Here is an 18,562-nt window from a genome sequence, read left to right as displayed (position 1 = left end):
TCAACACTTTCTGTAATTATTCTTCACTTTGACTGTCGATAACAGTATCTTCAGCGAGTCTTATCATTGGTACCTTTCACCTTGAATTTTAATCCCGTTCTTACACCTTCCTTTTATTTCCGTCAGTTCTTCTTCGGTGTGTATATTGAGCAGTAGGAACGAAAGACTACATCCCTGTCTTAGACTCTTTTTAATCGGAGTCTTTTGCTCCCTCTTGCTTCTTGTACATATTTTACATAACTCGTATTTCCTCACCGCCATGTTTTTCTCATTATTTCCAACACCTTGCACCATTTTACTTCATCGAAAGCTTTTTTTAGGTCGACGAAAGCAATGAACGTGTCTTGATTCTTCTTCAGTCTTGCTTCCATTACCAATCGAAACTCAGGATCACCTATCTGGTGCCTTTACCTTTCCTAAAGCCAAACTGATGGTCATCTTCCCCATTATAATCGACTAAATAAGGTCATAGTCAGATTAAAGTGAGGGCAGACCAGCCTAATAAGAACATGTGTAGTAGAGCATTTTACGATTCAAACCAAACACCGAGCGGGGTGGCGCAGTGGTTAGACACTGGACTCGCATTCGGGAGGACGACGGTTCAATCCCGCGTCCGGCCATCCTGATTTAGGTTTTCCGTGATTTCCCTAAATCACTCCAGGCAAATGCCGGGATGGTTCCTCTGAAAGGGCACGGCCGACTTCCTTCCCAATCCTTCCCTAATCCGATGAGACCGATGACCACGCTGTCTGGTCTCCTTCCCCAAACCAACCAACCAACCAACCAAACTTGGCGGTAAGAACGTCTTTAGTATTTTACCGAGACATACACACAGTCGTTTCTCCTTCTCCTTACGAGAGTGGGATGGACGAGTAAATATCAGTTATCAGTACCAAAGATCACCTAACATACAGTGTAAAGTGACTCGTGTTACAATAGTGCTTCTGTTCTCTTTACTCGAACAAACAACCATTGAAGAGTTTAGTACAAGTTGAGACTTCGGTACACCTCACAAACTTCTAACTAGCCAGAATGAGATTTTCACTCTGCAGCGGAGTGTGCGCTGATATGAAACTTAAAACTGCGTTCCGGACGGAGACTCGAACTCAGGACCTTTGCCGTTCGCGAGTAAGCGCCCCACCAACTGAGCTCCCACAAGACCGTAGACGCTCATAGAGAAATGGCAACAAAATAGCGTAATCCGCTAATAATGTGGAGATGGATCTTATTGCCTCCTTTATCAGCATGCTATGCTGTTGTGGTGCAGGGAATACGAGAGTACGAAGACTGCAGACGTGCATCCGCAAAGAAACAAAAAGTTGAATGCATAACTTTATTTGTCCGACGCTGCAATTAAAATTTTTGACGATCTTTGCTAGATGTTGACGTTGATGTAGAAGCAGAAGCAGTAGTAGATGGAGTTGGATTTGTGCTAAATGTAGATGTACACATGGATGTGGATGTAGGAGTAGATGCAGATGTAGATGCAAATGTAGATGCAGATGTAGGTCTATATCTATGATTATACGTCTGCCTGTTGACAAAGCGGAGGTGGTTGCATTCCTTTGTCTTAGCTCCTCTGTCAGCGAACCATGACACAGTGGCTAAAGGAATTCAGTATGTACCAGGACAGACATGTGCCTGCAGACTAACAAAAGGTTACTTACGAAGGTGATTTCAAAAGTTCAGCACAATGTAAGATAGGATTGAGGAAAATAATTTATTTTAGAAATTCCTTTACAGGCCTTCAATATAACCTCCATTCTTGCTTACGACAGCTTCCCATGGTTCTGGTAATTTCTCAATTCCAGATATTGCACCTTCATTGTTGACCTCTCTGATTGCTTGGGCCACCTCACTGGAAGCTTCAGCAGTCGTATCAAAATATTCTCCACAGGGCTGTTAGCTCAATTTAGGAAACAAATCAAAGTCTGGTGGGTTTCAGAAACTGTTCTCTTTATGTTCGACAGCGGTGAAGCGATTGTTCTACGAATCTTCTGCGACCTGCTTTCTGCCCTTTACCAATCTCACAGTAACTTCCCTCTTCCTTATCTTTTCCGTTATGATCCTGTAAACGGAAATCACAGACATTTTGGTCTTATACACTGGAATACTCTCTTTCAAATTCTGAAGGTGGAAGGGGTAAACTACAGGGAGCGAAAGGCTATTTACAATTTATATAGAAACCAAATGGCAGTTACAAGAGTTTAGGGGCATGAAAGGGAAGCAGTGGTTGGGAAGGGAGTGAGACAGGGTTGTATCCTCTCCCCGATGTTATTCAATCTGTATGTTGAGCTAGCAGTGAAGGAAACAAAAGAAAAATTCGGAGTAGGTATTAAAATCCATGGAGAAGAAGTAAAAACTTTGAGGTTCGCCGATGACATTGTAATTCCGTCAGAGACAGCAAAGGACTTGGAAGAGCAGTTGAACGGAATGGATAGTGTCTTGAAAGGAGGATATAAGACGAACATCAACAAAAGCAAAACGAAGATAATGGAATGTAGTCGAATTAATCGGGTGATGCTGAGGGAATTAGATTAGGAAATGAGACACTTAAAGTAGTAAAGGAGTTTTGCTATTTGGGGAGCAAAATAACTGATGATGGTCGAAGTAGAGAGGATATAAAATGTATACTGGCAATGGAAAGGAAAGCGTTTCTGAAGAAGAGAAATTTGTTGACATCTAGTATAGATTTAAGCGTCAGGAAGTCGTTTCTGAAAGTATTTGTATGGAGTGTAGCCATGTATGGAAGTGAAACATGGACGATAAATAGTTTAGACAAGAAGAGAATAGAAGCTTTCGAAATGTGGTGCTACAGAAGAATGCTGAAGATTAGATGGGTAGATCACATAACTAATGAGGAGGTGCTGAATAGGATTGAGGAGAAGAGAAGTTTGTGGCACAACTTGACTAGATGAGGGGATCGGTTGGTAGGACATGTTGTGAGGCATCAAGGGATCACCAATTTAGTATTGGAGGGCAGTGTAGAGGGTAAAAATCGTAGAGGGAGACCAAGAGATGAATACACTAAGCAGATTCAGAAGGATGTAGGCTGCAGTAAGTACTGGGAGATGGAGAAGCTTACACAGGACAGAGTAGCATGGAGAGCTGCATCAAACCAGTCTCAGGACTGAAGACCACCACAACATCAACACAATTTCATCACAAGCTTCTCGTCGATCCTCTCTCAAAATGCCACTAACAGTAAAGTGAGAGGTGTTCTTTGTTGCAGTCGATGGCCTACCACTTCGTGGGTTGTCATCAGTGCTTACCCGACCTTCACGGAAGCGAACAGGTCAGCGAGGTAGTGTGCTTCGATCCCCGAAACTATTCCCACACAGCTCTCTCACAGTATTGGGAATTTTCTTTGGATTCTTTCCACGTAGGGATTCGATTTTGATGTAGCAACACTCGTCGTCATGCGTAATCCCACCTGATTCGGTTTCAGTTTCTGTTTCAAAACTGCATTTCTCACAACAGTGCCACACGAACCAACAAACGCGATACGACCAGCACGGCTTAAGTCTCGCTCACATCTGACGTGAATTTACACTTGATCACGCGACCATAACACTCGCGCATGAGTAGCGTGCTAGACTTTTGAAATGACCCTGGTACGTATTTTTAATAATTCCAGTGCTTGCTGAAAGCCTTATGACCAACCACTGTAGATTCAGATATGAGAAATGTAGATTTAATATAATCCATTATGGAGTCGAGGTAGCAGTTGCCGTTATACTGGTTATCACTGTTAGCATTCAACCGCGATTCTTATACATATATTTTAACAACGCGTTTCAAGAGACAATGCTCCCATCATCAGGTTGTAAAATCTATGTCGTGAAATTAAACGGACTAAAACGACTAAATACCATCACAAATAGTTTTACTGTATGGACTTCCCAACTATTTGTGATGGTATTGTGTCTTTTTAGTCCGTTTAATTTCATGACAATACCATCACAAATAGTTTTACTGTATGGACTTCCCAACTATTTGTGATGGTATTGTCTCTTTTTAGTCCGTTTAATTTCATGACATAGATTTTACAACCTGATGATGGGAGCATTGTCTCTTGAAACGCGTTGTTAAAATATATGTATAAGAATCGCGGTTGAATGCTAGCAGTAATAACCAGTAACGCATATTTGGACATAGATGCAGATGTAGTAGTGTAGATTGAGATGAAGGCATTGCTGTAGATGTAGATCTAGTTGTAAATGTAGATGCAGTACTGGATATAGATGCAGATTTCGAAGATGATGCTGATACAGTGGCACCTAAAATTAATACACACATGATTAGCTTCTTCTGTCTACGAAGGAAACATCCCTGGTACGGGAGAGCGGACGGAGCTCTCATGTATTGAAACGTCCCCTTTCAACAATTATACATGACTGTGCTTAAACTGACACACAATATTTTTTAGCGCAACGCAATCTGACTTTCAGAAATCCCTACAAAGGAATGGCCCTGACTAACATTAAACTATACCTTTCACAAATCACTTACCTCACAAAAATCTTGGTTACTCGAACTACTGCAATACAGCGAGCGCCACTACTGCCAGCTAAATAAAAGATTCAAACTACAGAAAGCACTAACTACTGACAGGCATAGTTAGCAATTGAAAGATATTAATAGAGAACAAACAATGTATTTACCTTAACAGTCATAATATATATGGTAGTTCATGACATCCAGTGTTACAAATTTCAAAACTCCGCCATCTCTCTCCCCACATCCACCACTGCTGGTGGCTCACCTCCAACTGCACAACACTACGCACTATTAACATCCAGCTGCCCAACACTACAATGGCAGACAACAATGCTAACTATCTACAGACTGTACACAGCACAGCCAGAGATTTTCATACAAAGAGCGCTACGTGGCGGCGGCGTTACCAGTATAAGAACCTAAACAGTCTACTTACATAGCCCCCATGCTCCCCACAAAAAAATACAAATTGTTTTGGGCACTGGGCAATACATATTTGTTAAAATTTTTCATAATCGTAATTACAATAACAAAGAAATCAAATGCACACACTTATCGATACAATGTTGGTCAAAAGCTAAAATTTTCTCACAGTCCATAAAGACAGTCCAGATTGTTCATTACAGAAAAATTGCAGTGTTTTTCTCAAAGTCTGAGTAGTAAAAGAAAATGCACACGGAAGTAGTGGATTTCCATGCAGTCTTGAAGAAGTAGTGTTGTCCTTCCAACGGAAAGACAGTGCTGACTCTTGACATGCTGACAGGTAATGGGCCACAACAGAGCAAACCCACAGCAGAGTCATTCGACGTTTTGAAGAATATTGGTAGGTAGGTCATCACAGAACAGACCCACTGTAGTCCTGGTAGAGATTACGGTATAGGTGGGCCACCAGAGGTGCAGACCCACTGCAGTCCTTGTAGAAATAATGGTACTGGTGGGTCATCAAAGATGCAGACCCACTGTAGTCCTTGTAGAGATGGCCAGCAGCCATCTGTTGTGACTGTGCAGGTGCACAATCACCATTGAAGAGTCTTGCGGATAATATAGCAAGTCCATAACCACTACCTTTGCACTCACAAACCTTTCGGAATTGTCCTTAGAACCAGCAATGCTGTTATCCAGTCCATTGCTGAATTATTAACACACTAACAGTCCCTACTTCTCACATATTGTGCATTACTATGACCAACAGAAATGTGTGCAGTGAAATGAATGCTTACAAGTTACTTAATTTGATGAACTGGTGTCAATTACAATTTTATAACATAAGAATACAATTACAAAGGTACAAAATACATCATTAAAGAACATAACAATACAGATAAAATTTGTAGTAATACAGGCTTTACAAAAGAATAGAAATAAACATGTACATCAGTGTTACAGGAATTATGACATGAGCACATACATAAAAGATCAGAATAACTTTCGAAACATCAACTTCATACCTGAGCATTAAAACAGAACAGAATAAATAATGTCTAAACATCTTTACAAAGAAAATAACATATTATCAGAAAAATTCTACAACATAACTCTTATTAGCTAAACACATTAAGACAGAAAAAACATAAATACACAAGGGTACATAAACACATAGTGGGATAACACAAGGAAAGGACAGGTTTTGTTTTATTGCAGTATTTTGCAAACAAAACTTTCTTTGCTTCTTGGAGTTCTCCCTTCATTCATCATTATTCCCAAAAAGTCCTATCTATACCTCCTTCCTGTATTCTATTCATATTTCTTTCAAAATAATTATTTCTCGTTGTACAATACTCATTTTGGCCCAAATCTTTTTCATATAACTTCGCAATGCATTCTTTACCTATTCTCCATAGTCAGTTTCTTATATAGTCTACCCCTCTTAAGCTAACTTAAATCTACTGAGCTCAGATGCTAAACTAAGGGACGGGGCAATGCAGCAGCACAAAACAATTAACGCAAACAGCAATAAAAAATGCAGATTTGCAAAGCAAGCAGCATAATAGAAATTAGCAAAGCAATTGCAATATTACAACTAATATAAGGCAATGTGCAGCAAACAAGAAAAATAAATCAGTAGTAAACTGACTTAGAAGAAGTCCAATTCAGTAACACTATGCCTGGCAAACAGCAGCAACAAATGAAATAACTTATATCTAGCTCAAGCAGAAAAAAATGTCAAACTAAAGACAACAATGCATACAAGGGAAATGTATATTCACATCTTAATGTCTATGTAATTAAAGTGGTGCACCACAAGAAGTTATTCTACAAAAAAAAATTACCAAGTAGTTGAAAAGAAAATTCCGTATGCAATTCCTGTGAAGGGAAATGTCTTTGTGCTCCCCCATTTTTGGGAAATGTATTACAAAATTAGTATTTACTGTATCTGTAGACAGAAAATATTTATATTAGTACATCTATAAAATTCTATTTTAACCAATGCTGCAGTGCAGCTAGAAACTAGATATTAAAAAAAATGAAAATATGTACAAAGGAAGGCATGAAAGATCATTCATTAGCCATATGGCATTTCATAAGGTAGTAAAAAATCTCTCAACTATAAAGACAGTAGTCATAATCAGGTGTATAGACATAAAATATTTCTCATCATTTCATTAGGCATTTCAGTAAGTCATAAATTAAGAGCTCCACAGTGTAATCATATGTTTTCAAGTTTGAGCGTGTCGTATTTGGGATGCTTTCTACAAAGGAATGTCAATAGCGAGGATAAGGGCCTCCTTTTTTTTCTGCCTGTGCATCTGAAAACGCACACACTAATGGCTTTTTCTCCAGGCGTCTGACGCAGCTGGGTGTCCACGACGCATTACGTGCAGGTGGTCACTTAACTTTCTTACAGAAATTTTTACGACAGCAGTTTCTGCTACAGTGACAGTCTCATATACAAAATTTCACGGGTCGAGAATTTATGTTGCAAATGTGTAGAAACAAAATCTTATGAATATAACAGTGTCCAAAAAATTTTCGCCGGCATTGTGATACATTCACGCATTTACACACATTTCATAACTCTTAAAGTACGATTCTTGGTTTCCAACATCCTTTTTCACAAGTCAGAGTCCCTAACCACTATTCAGTACTCCTTACCTTATTACACACATATATATATATTCGTCTACACGTCAATCTTGCGACGACACTTCAATATTTCATCATAATAAATGCATAGCATAATCAACTTCCTCATATAGCATCCGCTTATTGATCATAAACATACCGCAACAGCATAATACACATAGTCATCGTAATAATAACATCATAACACCTCAGTCAACTCTCAAAATCGTCGTAGCTTCCTCCAATAATTTCAAAACCTAAAAAAATTCTCTGCTCATGTTAAAAGTGTCATCTGCCTCAAATGTACTTTAAAAATCGTGATCCCATACCAAATATATCATTCAAAGCTCTCATAATTTCACAACGGGTCCAAAAAAATATGAACAGTTCACAAAGTACAGACAAAATACAATTTCGTAAGTGTGAAGTTATCCAACGGTGTAATTACATAAACATCTGTCACTGCCGTAGTAAAAAAGTTTGTGTCTCTCTCAGTTAAATGATCAGATAGCTATGTAATTTATGTGTTAGAGGAATATGGTACAGATGTGTAAAGTTGTATAAGCAAATACCATATTAGCTAGGGCTCCTTGTGCTTGCCAAACACATGATACACAAAGTAAGCCGTGTACCCCCCTGAGGATTAATGTAATTATACCCTCAGGTGTTACAGATTACAAGAATGGAATGAAATGTATTACGGAAAACCTTTGTATCATTGTACTTCAAATATCTTTAAAAACAAATGATTTAAGTACAAAATTAATCACTCAAATACGTGTCCTGAAGCGCTAAATGTGCGTCTTGCTGTAAGATAATCTCTGTGGAAGTGTCGTAGTTATTGTCCTCCAAAAGCTAAGTTCTGCAGAAGTCAATGTACTTACCTCATGATATACAAAAGTGAAATGCTTTGCGTATAGATATCTTAGTTATTACGCTTATTGTTGTGATGAAGAAAGTACTGTGCTGTAACGTATTGCTGTGCTATGGAAAAGGCTGTCTCATTGTAGCTATACCCCAAAAGTTACTACTAAAACATGTTTTACTTTCCAGAATAATACAGAAAAACTGTGCAGATATGAAACAGAAACACCGCAAAAGCAACATTGTAAATTGTCACTCATTAGTAGCGTCGTGATAAAATCGTGTAGCTGTCACATAAACTAACCACTGTGTCATCTGGTATCTCACAGAAAGTACTTTAAATCCATAATTTATTTTCAAGTAAACCAAAATGTTGCATTAAAATCTCATTAGCAGTACTGTTAAATGTTCTAAGTATGTGAGCCTTATAGTCGTTACGTAATCGTGCAACTAACAAGCAAGAATGTACACACACAATAACACTGTGTCGTCTGTTCAATATAACAATGCATTCGTAATTTCTGTTTAAATAAGTTATCTTGGTTCTTGACTGGATATTTAGCTTCAAACATTGTTGCATGGTAACAGTTTCTAAAGCATACTAGTAATGTGAAGTGAAACGTTTTATGGCAAAGACAAAGTTAAAAAGCAGATTATCTTTCAATAAACGGTTTTACATGTGAAATGTGGTGTAAACCTTTACTCTTCCTAGTACGCAGAGTTTCAACTTCAACGCAATTATCGTGTGGTATACGTCGGATTCTGTAAGGTCCATTGTAAACTAGAAAGAATTTGTGACTCAAGTGTTTCTTCTTATGTGACAATGAATGAGCTTTAATGAGAACTTTCTGACCAATATATAATTTCTTTGCATTTGCTTTACCGTGTAGTTTTCTCCTTTTGTCTGCTGCAGATTTTATATTTTTAAGAGCCAAATCAATTATGTCTTTGTGTCGAAGTTTACGTGTATACGGGAAAGGTACAAGCTCTCTGATTCTGTTCGGTGGTTCTTCATTCTTCAGTACAAGAGTAGGTGGTAAAGCAGTGGAGTCATGAGGCATTTCATTCAGCACGTTTTGAAATAAGTGTAAATATCTGTCCCAATGCTGATGCTTTCGTTGACAATAAAGTCTGCAAAGCTTATTGATTTCTTTCATAATCCGTTCGGAGGGGTTACAATGTGGTGAATACAATGAAATAAAAACAGGCTTGATTTTATGATTCCAAAGCATGCGTGACCAAACAGCAGATCTGAATTGCGGTCCGTTATCGGAAATGACTTTAGCAACGTGGCCAACTTCACGTAAGAAATTTTTAACAAAGGCGTGGGATACAGACCGACCAGTGGCTTTACGTAACGGAGTGAAAGAAACAAATTTTGAAGTAAGTTCAACAGCAACTAGAACGTACGAAAATCCATTCGATGTTCTGACAAGGCGTCCCAAGAGATCAACAGCAGCAAATTCTTTTAATTTAGAAGGAATAATAGGAAACAACGGAGCACGATGTGAGATAGTAGATGGTTTCGCCTTTTGACAAAGTTTACAAATAGACAAGACTCTTCGAATTCTCTTTTCCATATTGTTAAAATAACAAGTCGTTCGAAGAATATGATAACATTTTCGTGGGCCAAAATGTGCGTAGCTGAAATGAATGTACCAAATGAGCTTATTGACAAAATCGTCTGGAATGCAAAGTACCCATAGCTTGTCAACAACAGTGCAGCGTTTGAAGAGTATGTTGTTTCTAACCAGGTAATAATGCCGAATCTGAGTGTGTGTCTTTTCATGCCATTTACTTTTGATGTCTTTCCAAATCGGATCTTTATCTTGTTCATGAGCAATGTCCTTTAAAGGTGTGGTGATGAAGTTTTCAAAGGCGACTTTCTGAATGTAAAGAATACTGAAATTTTTCTCAATGTTGCCTTCTGTGTTACTTTTCTCAAGCCCAGCCGGTGCGCGTGACAGCGCGTCCGCAACAATGTTCTCCTTGCCGGGAATGTAGACTATTGTGAAGCGGAATTCTTGCAGAAACAATGCCCAACGTTTTAACCTGTCATGATTTAATTTTGAAGACATAAGAAATTGTAATGCACGATGATCACTGTATACTTTTACGTGCTTACCAGAAAGAAAGAAACGGAATTTGTTAAATGCCCAAACGATAGCTAAAGCTTCTAATTCAGTAACGGAATAATTTTTTTCAGATTTTGTTAGCACTCGGCTAGCAAAAGCAATGGTTTTCTGAACAGTAATGTCATTTTCTATGGCTTCTTGACATAAATGGGCACCAAGACCGACTTTAGAAGAATCCGTGCTAAGGCAGAAATCTTGTGACAGATCTGGATGAGCTAGTATTGGCGCGTGAAGTAACGCTTCTTTCAAAGAATTGAATTCCAACTGTGCTTGTTCGTCCCAGTTCCAAATAGTATTTTTTCCAGTGAGAGAACAAAGTTTTGGTGTAACAAGAATTTGCATATTCAGAAAACGACGGTAAAAATTTACGAGACCTAGAAAACTGCGGATTTGTCTTTTTGTGGATGGAACTGGAATGGCTCTGATTGCTTCAAACTTTTCAGGATCCGGCTGAATGCCTTCAGAAGAAATAATATGTCCCAAAAACTTCACCTTTGTCCTACCGAATTCAGACTTTTCCAAGTTAACTGTAGTTCCAGATTCTGCAAAAATATGTAACACGCTGTTGAGGATGCGATTGTGTTGTTCCCATGAGGCTTCTGCTATCAGAATATCGTCCACATATAAGGTGATGTGACGTTTTAAGAACTCAGGTAATATGGAATTTAGCCCGCGAATGAATGCTGCCGAAGAAATGTTCAAACCAAAAGGAAGTTTCCGAAACTGATAACAAACGCCGAAACAAAGAAAAGCTGTGTATTTTTTTACATTCTGGATGAAGTTCGATCTGATAAAAGCTGGATCTGAGATAAATGGAAGACAACACTTTTACACCATTAAAATTTTGAAGAAGTTCTTCCATCGTCTGCGGCCTGTCTGTTTCAGGAATAATGATAGTATTGATTTGTCTCGAATCTAAGACAAGCCTGATCGATCCATTTTTCTTCTCAACAACATGTAACGGATTGTTGTATGAGCTTACTGCAGGCTCAATGATGCCCTCGTCAAGCATAGATTGTATTTCTGTTCTAACACGGTCCCTATAATGTGCTGGAATTACGTATGGTCTAACACAAAATTTAGTATGCTCACGAACACGAAATTGGTATTGATATCCCTTGATTGTTCCTGTTTTGTGAGTAAAAACTGTGGAATGTGCTTGTAAAATCTCAAAAAGGTCCTGCCTATCAGTGTCATTACAATTCTCAATTGTTTGAATTTTATTCTGAATTAACTCATTAGTTTCAAATATGCCGTCGATATCATCCCTGTCAGTACTTGCAGAGTGATTGTTAGTGTCTAGTTCCGTAGAAAATTCCGAACTGTTGTCTAACAGAAGGTAAAGCCGATTAATTTCCTCGTCATGGTTTGAGAGCCAGTCTTCAAATTTCAAAGCTATTGACTTACCTTCTTTCTCTAAACTTATTTCAGCATCGTGAAAGCTTAAGATTGCTTTGTAATCATTCAAAAAGTCTACTCCCAGTATAATTTCCGTCGACAATAATGGAACAATAAGAAAGTTCATAGAGAAGCTGTGGCTTTGACAAAAGAATTCTAAGTTGGTTTGTTGGCGCACATCTACACTTTTCCCAAAGATTGCACCTTGTAATTTAATCTTACGTAACGGAAGTGTGGGGCAATCGTTCGATTTGTTGCACTTGCTAAAAGCTGTTTCAGTAATTACTGAAATGGGACTGCCAGAGTCAAGTACTGCCGTAAATTTTACGTCATTTACAGTAATGTGAATAACAGGATATGCAATGTTGTTAAGTTTTACGTCGTGTTCCTGGAGTAAGATGTCCCTAATGTCTTCCATTTTTACGTAATTACTAGCTACGGCAGCTGCGTCGTCAGTTTCATAAGTACGTTTTGTAGCTGCCAGCGGTGTGAGTCATTGCCTATTGTCTCTTTGTTGGCGCGCATCGTTATTGGGATTTGGAGACCTAACTTCTACAAATTCACCGTGACGAGAGGGCTCTGCCCTGTTTAAATCCCGCCAGTTCTGATGCAGTTCAGGTCTGTCGTTACGATCATATCGTCTGTCGTCATGTCGGTAGATTCCATAGTTTCTTTCTTGTCGGTCATGTGGTGGAGAATTTCTCCCTGAGTCGTAACTGCGCGCTGGACCGTTGCGTCTAAAGTTATTCTGTCTGCCTTGATAATAATTATTTTGGTTCCCATATTATCTGTTTCTCTGATTGTCTCTGTGATAATCATTACCGCGGAGAGGTGATCTTTCCCTGTAATTATTACTACTCTGCCAACGGTTGTCATATGGGTGGTGTCTGTTTTGGTCACGATTTACGTTGTAAGAATAGCCTTGTCGTGTCCATTTATTATTTCTGTCATCGCTGAATTGTGACAGATGTGACCTGTAATTGTTGTACTCCTGTTTTCGCGTTCCGCGATTGTCAGTGTCAATTTCCAGTTCTTGTAACAGTCCCTGAAAAGCTTCAATGTCGTCTTTGCAACGTCCTGCTAAAATAATATGTCGTAAATGTTCAGGCAGTTTGATTAAGCAAATGCGGATGAGTTCTGAGGGGCTGTATGGGTTTGAAAGATACTGATTCTTATGCAACATGTCTTCAAAATATTTCATAAGACTGGAAAATTCAGATTGTTCGAAACGTTTCATCATTATGATGCTATGTTTTACTCGGTCTTCTGTAGCTTGAGACCAATACGCTGAGAGGAAGGCATGATAAAATTCTCCTTCACTGTGACAATCGTGAATGACCGATCGCGTTCTTACAGCTGGATCATTCTCCAAGTAGCCACACATAAATTCTAACCTGTGCTCCAATGACCAGTTGGGAGGAAAACAATGAGAAAATTGATGAAGCCATGTTTGTGAATGAATGTCGTTGTCAGAATTCTTAAATGTTTTAAATTTACGTGTAGTAATGAACAGCTTATAGTCGAAATCATCGTGTCGGCGAGTCGCACATCGCTCATTGTTACTTCGTTTCGGCGGTTCCATCTCAAAATCCAATGCGCCTTGCCAATTTCTTTCATAATTTCCGAAGTGTTCTGTGTTATTATTTTGTGGTTGTTCCGTATTTCTACGTCCCTCTTCCCGTACTGGAGCGCGAGTGTTGCCTGAAATATGTAATTCTTGTATTACCTGCGTCAACTGATCTTGTACTTCCCGGATTTCTCTTTTGTACTGTGTATTGATTTGATTTTGATTTTGTTTGAATTTTCTAATTTGTTCATACTCTTCTGTGTCAGTGAAGGCTACGGGTCTTGTGTCATTCAGATCATCATCTACCTTTGTAGATAAGTTAGTGACCTGATCCGAAAGTTCGGCTACTTTCTCCGATAGTGAACACATGTCCTCAGTGTGTTTTTCTGAACCTAGTTTCAGAGTGTCCATTTCTGTTGAAATCGAATCTACTGTGTCCTTTAAGTTTTCCTGAGTTTTTGCAAGTTGCGTAACCGAATCGGTAGATGCAACTGAGTCAATTTTAGCCCACAAGGTCTCATGATTTTCATGAACAACGGTTTGCAGTTCTTTTATGGCTGCTTCGTGATTCTGTAATGCATTTTCATGCCGCGAAAAAATAGGTTGAAAATGCTCACAAATTTGTGTTTTTACGTCATTACAGACTTTTTGACATTTCGATTCAATGTTATGTAACTCAGTAGTTAAATCTTCACGTGTTTGTTCAAGTGTGGTGTCTGACTTCCGAAGATTTTGTTCCATTGTGTCTAACTGTTGGTGTGTTTGTCTCTGGTGTTGTTCCATTGTGTCTAACTTTTGAAGCCTTTGTCCCATTTGTCTCTGATTTTGTTCCATTTGTTGCGTTAATTGCAATAATAATGTATTAGTGTCTGGAATCTATTTCTCTATGCTTTTTGGCAGTGCATTTTCACCGGCAACATTCACATTTTGACAAACAGAATATGTGTCTTGACTCATTTGAGAAAATGGTGAGGACCCAAAACCTAAGTCTGCAGTATTTGCAATATTGTGTTCTGTCATTTCGGATTCCTGAGGCGAGCTGTTGCCTACCGATCGATCGATAATGCTTCCTTGTTCACTACCTGTTTCACTGTCTACACCATTATTTGCAGCCCGCTCCATTTCCCTATGCACAATTACCAAATTACTACTTCGAATGTCTGTTAATTCACTACACAGTGGTGCTGATAAGCTACGCTCGTTGTCACTATTACTTCTCAGTTTACTTTGAAGCCTAGTGTTACGTTTTTCACACGCCATTATTGTCACAATATTTCACACGATAACACAGAAAAGCACAATTTGAAGAGCAAAAATAAGAGAACACATTAACATAGCACTGAAAATAATATGTAGTTAATTGCAAGTGCAGCTGCGAAATACTTGGTGCAAATCTACATGCATGCCACAACTGTTGTACTGTACAACAATGAAAGACTGCAACTACAAAGGAGATTCTCTCTACAATTACACACTAGCAATAAACAATAGCTACACTAATTACACAAACTACAAGAAATATCAGAAGATTCCAGGTTCGAATCCTGGCAGGGTCGCCATATGAAACGTCCCCTTTCAACAATTATACATGACTGTGCTTAAACTTACTCACAATATTTTTTAGCGCAACGCAATCTGACTTTCAGAAATCCCTACAAAGGAATGGCCCTGACTAACATTAACCTGTACCTTTCACAAATCAATTACCTCACAAAAATCTTCGTTACTCAAGCTACTGCAATACAGCGAGTGCCACTACTGCCAGCTAAATAAAAGATTCAAACTACAGAAGGCACTAACTACTGATAGGCATAGTTATCAATTGAAAGATGTTAATAGAGAATGTATTTGCCTTAACAGTCATAATATATATAGTAGTTCATGACATCCAGTCTTACAAATTTCAAAACTCCGCCATCTCTCTCCCCACATCCACCACTGCTGGCAGCTCACCTCCAACTGCGCAATGCTACGCGCTGTTAACATCCAGCTTCCCAACACTACAATGGCAGACAAAAATGCTAACTAGCCACAGACTGCACACAGCACAGCCAGTGATTTTCATACAGAGAGCGCTACATGGCGGCGGCGTTACCGGTATAAGAACCTAAACAGCCTACTTACAGTATGACTGCAGATTACTGTGCTGCGGATGGTCACAAATGGACGAATATACATCTGTACGTCTACATCTACATCTGTAAATATACCCTCCATGAACCATGGACCTTGCTGTTGGTGGGGAGGTTTGCGTGCCGCAGCGATACAGATAGCCGTACCGTAGGTGCAACCACAACGGAGGGGTATCTGTTGAGAGGCCAGACAAACGTGTGGTTCCCAAAGAGGGGCAGCACCCTTTCAGTAGTTTCAGGGGCTACAGTCTGGATGACTGACTGATCTGGCCTTGCAACACTAACCAAAACGGCCTCTCTGTGCTGGTACTGTAAATGGCTGAAAGCAAGGGGAAACTAAAGCCGTAATTTTTACCCAGGGCATGCAGCTTTACTGTATGGTTAAATGATGATGGCGTCCTCTTGGGTAAAATATTCCGGAGGTAAAATAGTCCCCCATTCGGATCTCCGGGCGGGGACTACTCAGGAGGACATTGTTTTCTGTATTAAATGCATCAAACCAGTCTCTGGACTGAAGACCACAACAACAACAACAACAACTCTGGAAGGCAGAGGATAAGTCCCACTATACCAGTTATTATGGTTTCTTCCTATTCCATTCACATATGGCGTGTGCGGTGAATGGTTGTCGTAATTATTCTAATCTTTTCCGCGCAATCTCTGTGTGAGCGATACATAAGGGATATCCCAGAGTGGCTGTGCAGTTCTAGGCGCTGCAGTCTGGAGCCGAGCGACCGCTACGGTCGCAGGTTCGAATCCTGCCTCGGGCATGGATGTGTGTGATGTCTTTAGGTTAGTTAAGTTTAAGTAGCTCTAAGTTCTAGGCGACTGATGATCTCAGAAGTTAAGCCGCATAGTGCTCAGAGATATTTGAACCATTTGTAGTATATCCCAGAGTAATCATTTATGTCCGGTTCTTGAAACTTTGCTAGTAGACTTTTTCGGGATAGTTTACGTCTCTCTTCACGAATCTACCAGTTCAGTTTCTTCAGTATCTCTATGACCCTATCCCATGGATTAAACAAACCTGTGATCATTCGGGCTGCCCTTCTCTGTATACGTTCCATGTCCACCATTAGTCGTATCTCACACACTTGAGTAATATTCTAGGGTAGGTCTAACGAATAATTCGTAATCAATCCCTCTTGTACACTGACTGTGCTTCCCCACTAGTGTAACAATAAACCACCTGGTCTGTCCACGAGTTAGCTTATGTGATTATCCCATTTCATATCCCTATAGAGTGTTACACCCAGGTATTTGTATGAGTTGGGCGATTCTACCATCGACTCGTTGATATGATAGACTTAGGACACCAGGTTTTTTTTCTTTTTGTGAAGTGCACAATTTTACATTTCTGAACATTTAGAGGAAGATGCCAATCTCTGCACCAATCTCATCAAGATCTAATTGAATTTTTATTCAGCTTCTCTCATTATTCAGCTTCTCTCATTATAGACAACTGCATCATTTGCAAAAAGCCTGATTTTACTATTAATATTGTCTGCAATGTCATTAATATATAATATGGACAGCAAGGGTGCAAACACACTTCTCTGGGACCGACTCGAAGCTGCTTCTACATCTCACCATGACTGTGCTTCCAAAATAACATACTCTGTCCTCCCTACCAAAAAGACCTCAATCCAGTCACGAATTTCAATTTATATCCGATATGATGGTACTTTTGACAATAAGCATAGGTGCTGTATAGAGGCAAATGCTTTTAGGAAATCAGGAAACAGTGTTTCTACGCGATTGCCTTGATTCAAGGCTTTCAGTACGTCATATGGGGAAAAGTGCAAGTTGGATTTTCACATGATCGACGTTTTTGAAAACCATGCAGGTTGGCAGTAAGGAACTCATTCTGTTCAAGATACCTCATTATGTTTGAGCTCAGACTGTGTCGTAAGATTAAAAAAAAATCAATGTCAAAGATGTTGGATGGTAGTTTTGTGGATCACTTCTAGTACCTTTGCTGTAGACGGGAGTGATTTGCGACTTTTTCCAAGAACTGGGCACAGTTTTTTGTTCGAGGGATCTACGATAAATTATAGTGAGAAGTGGGGCTAAATCAGTCGCAAATTCGGCGTAGAATCTGACAGGGATCCTACCAGGCACTGGAGCTTTGTTCAGTTTTAACAATTTTAGCTGTTTCTAAACACCACTGACACCAATACTTATTTCAATCACATTATCAGTGGCACGAGGATTAAATTGGAGCAGTTCTGGGTTTTCCTTTGTAAAGGAACGTTTGAAAACCCTATTAAGCATTTCAGCATTAGCTTTGCTACGCTCAGTTACAGTCTCTCATTCGCTGCTGGGAGGTGTGGCCGAGCGGTTCTAGGCGCTTCTGTCTGGAACCGAGCGACCGCTACGGTCGCAGGTTCGAATCCTGCCTCGGGCATGGATGTGTGTGATGTCCGTAGGTTAGTTAGATTTAAGTAGTTCTAGGGGACCGATGGCCTCAGATGTTAAGTCCCATAGTGCTCAGAGCCATTTGAACCATTTTGATCTCAGTCGCTAGGGACTAGGCACTCTTTGGTCCAGAATTTCTTTGGGTTCTGTGAAAGATCACCTGATATATTCTGCTACGGTAGTTATTGCTGGAATCACGCATTACTTTCTTGACAGTTAAAGGTATTTCATTCACCATCTCTCTATCTATAGATTTGCGTGTTGTTTTACACCTATCTTGCAGTAATATCTGTTTCTGTAGAAGTTTCTTTACAGTGACTATATACCATGGAGATTCACTTCCACTGTAAACTGTACTACTCTGTATATGTCTATTCAGTGAGCGGTCAAGTATACTTTTAAATTGGCGCCAACGTTCTTCCACATGCTCCTGACCTGCGCTGAAAGTTTCAAGTTCCTCATTGAGAAGTGGCATAACCGACTGT

General features: G+C 39.5%; 1 protein-coding gene across 1 annotated transcript in view; it reads left to right on the top strand.

Moving 5' to 3' along the window:
* LOC126428269 (uncharacterized) overlaps positions 1-18,562 on the top strand; it is a 65,079-nt gene that overhangs the window by 23,057 nt on the left and 23,460 nt on the right. The window lies entirely within an intron of this gene.

Source organism: Schistocerca serialis, chromosome 12, assembly GCF_023864345.2.
Source record: "Schistocerca serialis cubense isolate TAMUIC-IGC-003099 chromosome 12, iqSchSeri2.2, whole genome shotgun sequence".
NCBI classification, from domain to species: Eukaryota; Metazoa; Arthropoda; class Insecta; order Orthoptera; family Acrididae; genus Schistocerca; species Schistocerca serialis.
The sequence above is the reverse complement of the archived record's forward strand: the minus strand, read 5'-3'. Positions and strand labels throughout refer to the sequence as shown.